Here is a 6,963-nt window from a genome sequence, read left to right as displayed (position 1 = left end):
TTTGAATCAATGCAGTGCCTCCTGATGGCACAGATGAATAAATCAGAGTTATGTTGGCTCTGCTGTCGCACAGAGGTCACGAGTAAAGAATGAAGCAACACAAGGCACATCGACGAAACCGTTGCAATTAACTGAAACGAATCTGATCGAGTTAACACATTGCGCCGAAAAATGACTTTGCAAGGGCTTTCTCAATATCCTACTTGTTTGTCTCCTTATTAAGGCCATATTGATCAGACGTGGGAGTAAAAATTAAGCCCTCAGTATGGTTTCTATTCATTAAAGCGGGTATGCTTATTTTGTGGCAAGGGTCGAATCCCTTCAGGTACTCGGGGTGGCTTTACGTTAACTTAAAAAAAAAATTACAGGCGAAGCATGTCAGGAATTGTACAGAGTCGATCACACTTGTCTAGAGAGTTCGAGATGCGCTGTGCGGGGGAAATAAGGCGAAATTCTAAAGCACATATTAACTTTCACTGATGCTTGCAGAAGAATGGTGAGTTGGGCGAGTTGGATGTAGTTCATTTTGGCGGTAAAATTCAGCGCGAACGGACGAAGGACACAGGAAGGGGACAAAACAAGTTGGGTGAACAAACCTAGGTCCAAGAAGCCGATACTGAACTTTTCGTCAGGGCACTCCAAGTTGGTCAAGATTAGTATCGCTCTCTCGTGTTTACGTTCCGCACTTGACAAGTCCTGTTTGCATAGCATCCCAGATGGTGTGTTCTTTCAAGTACAAAGGCTTACAGCCGCAGGGTTTGCAGACTCTGTCATCTCAAGAGCGTGTGAGAAGCTCCTTTCCACGGTAAAGGCTGGTCGTTCCGGGAACGCTAAGAACGGTGAGGAGGGAGAACAAAGGAAAAAAAGAAGAAAACCGTGGCAATTCCGTATGTGCATCGCATGTCGCACAACCTTAGGAATGCTGGGAGGAGGTTTGGAGTGGATGTCGTGTGCAGAGCGCTGTTTAAAGTGCAACGCCTTTGTGCCATGACAAAAAGTAGATTAGATAGGCGGCGTAACGTCAGCCCGTTCGTGCGCACAGTGCGTCACCGCTCCCCGTTTTTGGGTTGTGTTTGCGGCGTTGTGTATGAGATACCGCTCTCTTGCAAAAAAGTGTATATTGGACAAACCGGGCGATGCTTGAACGGTTGGCTCATGGAACACGATAGCCTTTCTTCAGACACCGTTCGTTCAAGCATCGCTCAACACTATGCAGAGAGCACGAAGAAAAATAAAGAGGTGTGCAAAGCTGATTTCAAGGAAACCACCGTGTTGTACCGGCATCGCGACCAGCGCACTCGGGATATTATGGAGACATATCTTATCGAAAGGAAAAAGATGTCTGTGTCACCACTCCCTCGGTCGCGTTATTTGAAAGTGAGATAGGTTTTTTAGATGCCTCTTGATGTACCACCTTTTTTTGATCTGTGACGCAGTACATTTGGGTTTTTGAAGTTTGGAGGTGATAGTGCCCTCTTCGCTATCTGTGTACTACGTACCTATCGCACCTATGTCTTTTTTCTGTGTATATATATTTTTGTGTTCCTTCTAAATAAAACTTAGTTTCGAGGCAGCGCTTGTTTTGTCCCCTTTCTGTGTCCTTCGTCCGTTCGCGCTGAATTTTACCGCCAAAATGTTAATGCTTGCGCTGGAGAGAAGACGAATAGACAAGTGAACCGCACAGGCATTAGCGCCTCAATGCTAGCAATGCAGTTGGGAAAGAATTTCACTTCATTTGCTCCGCAGCACTCCGCGCGAGCGCTCTAGGCAAGTGCGATCGACTCTGTACGTTACCACTTTGGTTTTGGGGCTGAAACATTGCACCTCCGTTTGACAAGGGGCATTAGTAACTTAAGTGTGAACGCAAGCAGCATGGCCTTCTTGGCCCCAGTCAATGCTTAAATAGTAGAGATAACATACGTGTCTCTGAAAGGCATTATTTTTTTATTAGTTCCAGACCTAATGAAGGCAGTGTTGTAGCAGTACTGGCCACAACAGCAGTATAGCAATACTAAGCTATGCTTGCGCATTTAGTAACCCAAGCTTAGTAGCAGCCAATCATGCCCTATTCCGACGTTCTTTTCATTCTGCTTCCGCTTTTCGAATTCCGTTTCGATTTCGCAGCAGTCGATGAGTTTCATACAAGTGATTTAATAATAATAATAATAATAATAATAATAATAATAATAATAATAATAATAATAATAATAATAATAATAATAATAATAATAATAATAATAATTGGTTTAATGGCGCAGTATCTGCCTCATATATCGTTGGACACCTGAACCGCGCCGTAAGGGATGGGACAAGGGAGGGAGTGAAAGAAGAAAGGAAGTGAGAGGTGCCGTAGTGGAGGGCTCCGGAATAATTTCGACCACCTGGGGGTCTTTAACGTGCACTGACATCGCACAGCACACGGCGCCTTAGCGTTTTTCCTCCATAAAAACGCAGCCGCCGCAGTCGGGTTCGAACCCAGGTACTCCGGATCAGTAGCCGAGCGCCCTAATCACTGAGCCACCGCGGCGGGTCACGTGATTTCGGATGTTCTTTATTTTTAACGTTCAAGCTTTCTTAATGTTTTTATTCATCTCTGTGTTGCCCGATGGGAGCTCCCGCATATTAAATTCCGCTCCTTCCGAGGAACCAATTAGTTGTCATTCGGGCATCGTACATATCGCTTGTGTTCCCGGGTTTATTCTCATCCAATTTGCGAAGTAACGCAATACCAGCGTCAGATGAAGTGACAACTGAAAGGCAAACACAAAAATACAAAAATAATAGCGACGGGAGAGGAAGTATGCTAGCGTTTTTAAAAAGCCAGCACGCCTTCTAATGCGCCTTTGAAGCGAAAATCAGCAGACCTTCCTCAACTGAAATATTCATCTTGTTGTTTGCATTTAAGTTGCCTTTCATTTGGCGCTGATTGTACTGTCTACGTCATCCTTGTGTACAGCGGTCGAGCAGTGTGCAGAAATCAGTAAAAACTGAAATTATGCAGCAAGCCATGGTTCTTCGGCTCCGAAGTTCGGAATTCCTTAGCAGGCAACATCCGTTCATTATCATTAGAAAAAAAATTTATAAGCCTGCTCCTAATGTTGTATGATTGAATCGCTTCATCTTTATATGTACAAATAAATAAATGAAGTCTACGTTCCCACATTGCTTGTGGGTTTATGCGGCTCTACTTCCGGCCAATTATTGCGTCTATAGAACATAGCAGATGCAGCTCGGTACATTAAAGAATGAACAAAAGAGGATAATCCTAAATGTTAATTGCAGTAACCAGTAACCAGATTTCCTCCAAATAAAATCAAATAAAAATTTAATCATCATCGTTCAGTACACGAGTTTTTCCTGTCCAACATAAGCACAACGTGCTCGTTGGTTTCTCAGGCAGTACGCTGAATCACGGAATGTGTACAAAAAGTTATCCACAAAACAATGACATTAGGCGCACTAGTACGTGCGCATTATGCGAAAACTATGTATACATATTGAGCAAATAGGAATACAGCGCGAGAAAAAAGGGAACAAAAATAAACAGAAGACATCATAACGGCTTGAAATGAGCCATATCTAAACAACTCTGAAACCTGAAGCAAAAACAGCGAAAGTAGGATGCAGCATGCAAGAGGTCATCATTGATTTATCTTCAAGGATGAGCACCATTTTCATTATCGCTTTAATCATTTTAGGTTTAGTTTTGAAATTGCAAAACTCTTCGCGAAGTTCACTGAATATCTGTGGCACGTATACTGTCTCCTTATATTTTTCCCATAATGTGTAAAGCATCGTGACCTAATATAAGTTTCTGTCTTTCTTAAGGCAGCGTTTTTCTTGACGTGCACTTTGAAAACATTTATAATGTAATGACATGTGAGTGCACTTTGTAATCAAATAGTTCCCGCCTTTCAAGTAAATCCGCTCTCTTCTTCTTGTCTGTGCCTATATGCTCTTTATCGCTGAAAGATCTTCGTCGTGTTTATGTTTATTATTTTTTTTACTGCGCTTGCGATACGGTGTCGCATGCGCCCGACCGGCTGGACACGTTTACACCTCGTCTGCCGGCAGGGACGACTGGCAAACCCACTCGTCTTCTGCCGCGTTCCAGGCTCCCTTTCTCTTTATTTTTTCACTGCCCCAGATAAAAACTTGGCGCTCGCTCAACAAGTGCAACCCGCTCTGTTTCCCTCTCACTCTCTCTCGCTCTCTTCCCGCTGTGAAAGTGTTGCGGAAGAGAGAAAGGGAACGCTCTCCGAGACAAATGGCAAGGAGGAAAGCAGCTGTCTTTCCGCTCTCGTTGTCTACCGCAAACCTGGAGCGATTCCCGTCCGAGCCCTCGTGGCCCAATGGATAAGGCATCGGTCTCCTAAACCGGGGATTGCGGGTTCGAGTCCCGCCGAGGGTACAGGCGAAATTTTTTTTTATTCATGTAGGGGACGGCGCGACGGAGTGTGGGAACCCGGAAGTTGTCTTCGTACACCTTCGCTGCACGCTCCAATTCGACGGTATTTGTTCTTCTGGGCACACAACGCAGGTAAGCAATACAGCCTGCCGTTATTCATTCATTCATTCATTTATTTCTTCTAAGGTCTCAGTAGAGACATTACATGAGGGAGTGGGTGGTTATGGCAAACAAATGGTAATAGATTATGATGAGAGGTTTTCGATGAGCCGCTTGAATGCTTGTGGGTTGACGATAGTGGCAACTTCGGTGGGCTGGTCATTCCAGTCTCGTGCTGTATGTACGAAAAATAATCGCTGAAAGGTCACAGTATGGGCTTTTGGAGGACACACTGTATTTTGATGGCGAAAGCGGGCGATGCGATGGGCTCTTTTTATGTAGGGTTATCAAAATGCAAGGAATGGAAAAATTTACGAAAAAGTTTAAGACGTGCTATTCTACGGCGCTCAGCTAGGGGGGGGGGGGGGGGGCGTAGTGTGGAGCGCTATCCTAGTCAACAACTAACTAGGTGTTCCCAAACTGAACAGGTCTGAAAGCACAATTCTTCGTATTCTTTACAAACAAATCGTTTGTGGGAAGAAAAGCACTCATTTGAACTAATTAAGGGCTATCTTGAGATTTACGGCTTAGAAATCATATCCTTCTCTTTAGGTCACGCCACCCTTCGAAGGTGTAGTAAATTAAAACCTGCTTTTGCTTAATTAAAGTTGCTTCGTGTAATCAGTGTTCTCTCCAAAAATGGCCCACTTTAATCAGCTGAACGAAAACGTTGCCTCTGCAAGGCCAACCTTGTTCTACCATATTGATATAGTTAATTGTAATAGTAATTGTAATTGTAATTTGTATAGTTAATTGTGTGATACCTTATTTTAAACTTCGTTAAATTATGGTTAAGGTGGTTAGAACAAAACCAGTTACTGCTTGGCGAAGTTTTCTCCTCTTGTTTTGCGGGAAGAGACATGTGGCGGTGCTTGTGCCACTCCACGCAATTTCAATTCTACATTTTATTATGCACACACGAAAAAATGAGACAAATACATGGGTCCAGCACGCAGACAGGTTAAATGAAAAATAATTAAAATAAAACACATTTCTAAAGCGGTTGTTTCAAACGAGCATACTTGTAGTCTCATAACAGCGAAGTACGATAAAATGGAAGCTTCACATAGAAGATAGTTTAGAAGGTTAGAATGCCTAATGCTGTTCATATCAATGCTTGCGTCAATAATTAAAAAAAAAGCCATGGAAGCTGATATGCTAACATTTGGCGTCCAGGGTTTGTTCTGACTGCTGGCGAATACACAGCCTGCTTTGTAGCGGCGAGGATGTGTTGACTGAAATAATTCTCTCTGAGATGGGGCTCGATGCAGCTGTTTACTTAATTTGCTTTTCTTAATTGTTACAACACTGTGAACTTTTTTCCTGTGCTTCGTAGAGTTCTTTTTTTTCGGCCAACTTGTACCCAGTAATTGTTCTAATTTCTATCGTATTATAATTCAGGTTCAAGTTGTGACCTGAATTCAAGACTAATTGCAGGTTATAACCTGAAAACTAAACATTTTGACAGATTTGCCTGTCTGGTTGGGTTTGAAGACGTATAATAAACTGCACATCTCCAACCAAAAAATTTTAACTTTAGCGGCTCCTTCATCAGCGGTGACTGAGGGCAGTGGCTAGCGTCTTTTAAGTATGGAGGGGAGGGGGGTTTTGGCTGTTAGTCATGCTGGCGCACTGCAGGGAGGTGGTGAATGGCGACTTTTTTTCGTTGAGGTGAAGAGCGAATCCCTGGGCATATACTGGGGGCAGGTTTCCTTTTGTGCGGTTGATGTTGTTCTGTTGTCCGGGGTGGTTTGGATATGCCAGGATTCCAGAGGGAGCCTCTTGTAACTTGTTTCGGTTCCGAGGATGCGGGTTTCTTCGAAGTTGATTCTATAGTCGGAGTCCTCGGAATGTTCGGCTACTGGATTGCGCTCTCTTGCGAATTTGCGGACGTCGTTCTTATGTTGCCGAATTCTTTCTTTGAAATTTTTGGTTTCGCCGATGTACCTTGGGCTCTTTCTCTCGGCGGCCGGTCTTTGGGAACAGGTAGGCAAAGCGCAGCATTGTTTGTGGGCTTGTGCGCAACCTGGAGACCCAATTTTTTCAGGATTCGGGCGATGGTCTCGCGGACACCTCCGACATAAGGTAAAGTGACGTATTTTGGTGGTGGCGTTGGTCTTTGTGCGTTGATTTCTTGACGAATGTTGTGTTTTTGACGTCGAATGGTTTTTTTGAATAAAGTCTTTTGGGTAGTCGTTCATGATGAGTTCTTTGAATATCGTGCGTCGTTCTTTTTTTCTGTCAAGTTCTGTCCTGCAGTGTGTCTCAACTCTTCTGGACAGCGTCTTCACCACTGATGCTTTATGGACTGTCGGGTGGTTCGAGAGAAGTGGAGAGACCGGCCTGAGTGGGTTGGTTTGCGGTATACGGAGAATTGAATGGCATTGTGGTTTCGG

General features: G+C 43.9%; 1 non-coding gene across 1 annotated transcript; it reads left to right on the top strand.

Moving 5' to 3' along the window:
- The first annotated feature begins 4,338 nt into the window (after positions 1-4,338).
- On the top strand, positions 4,339-4,411 carry TRNAR-CCU (transfer RNA arginine (anticodon CCU)). The gene has a single exon. It is a non-coding gene; the product is annotated as a tRNA-Arg (tRNA).
- The last annotated feature ends 2,552 nt before the right edge of the window (positions 4,412-6,963 follow it).

This window comes from Amblyomma americanum, chromosome 9, assembly GCF_052857255.1.
Source record: "Amblyomma americanum isolate KBUSLIRL-KWMA chromosome 9, ASM5285725v1, whole genome shotgun sequence".
NCBI lineage: Eukaryota > Metazoa > Arthropoda > Arachnida > Ixodida > Ixodidae > Amblyomma > Amblyomma americanum.
The sequence above is the reverse complement of the archived record's forward strand: the minus strand, read 5'-3'. Positions and strand labels throughout refer to the sequence as shown.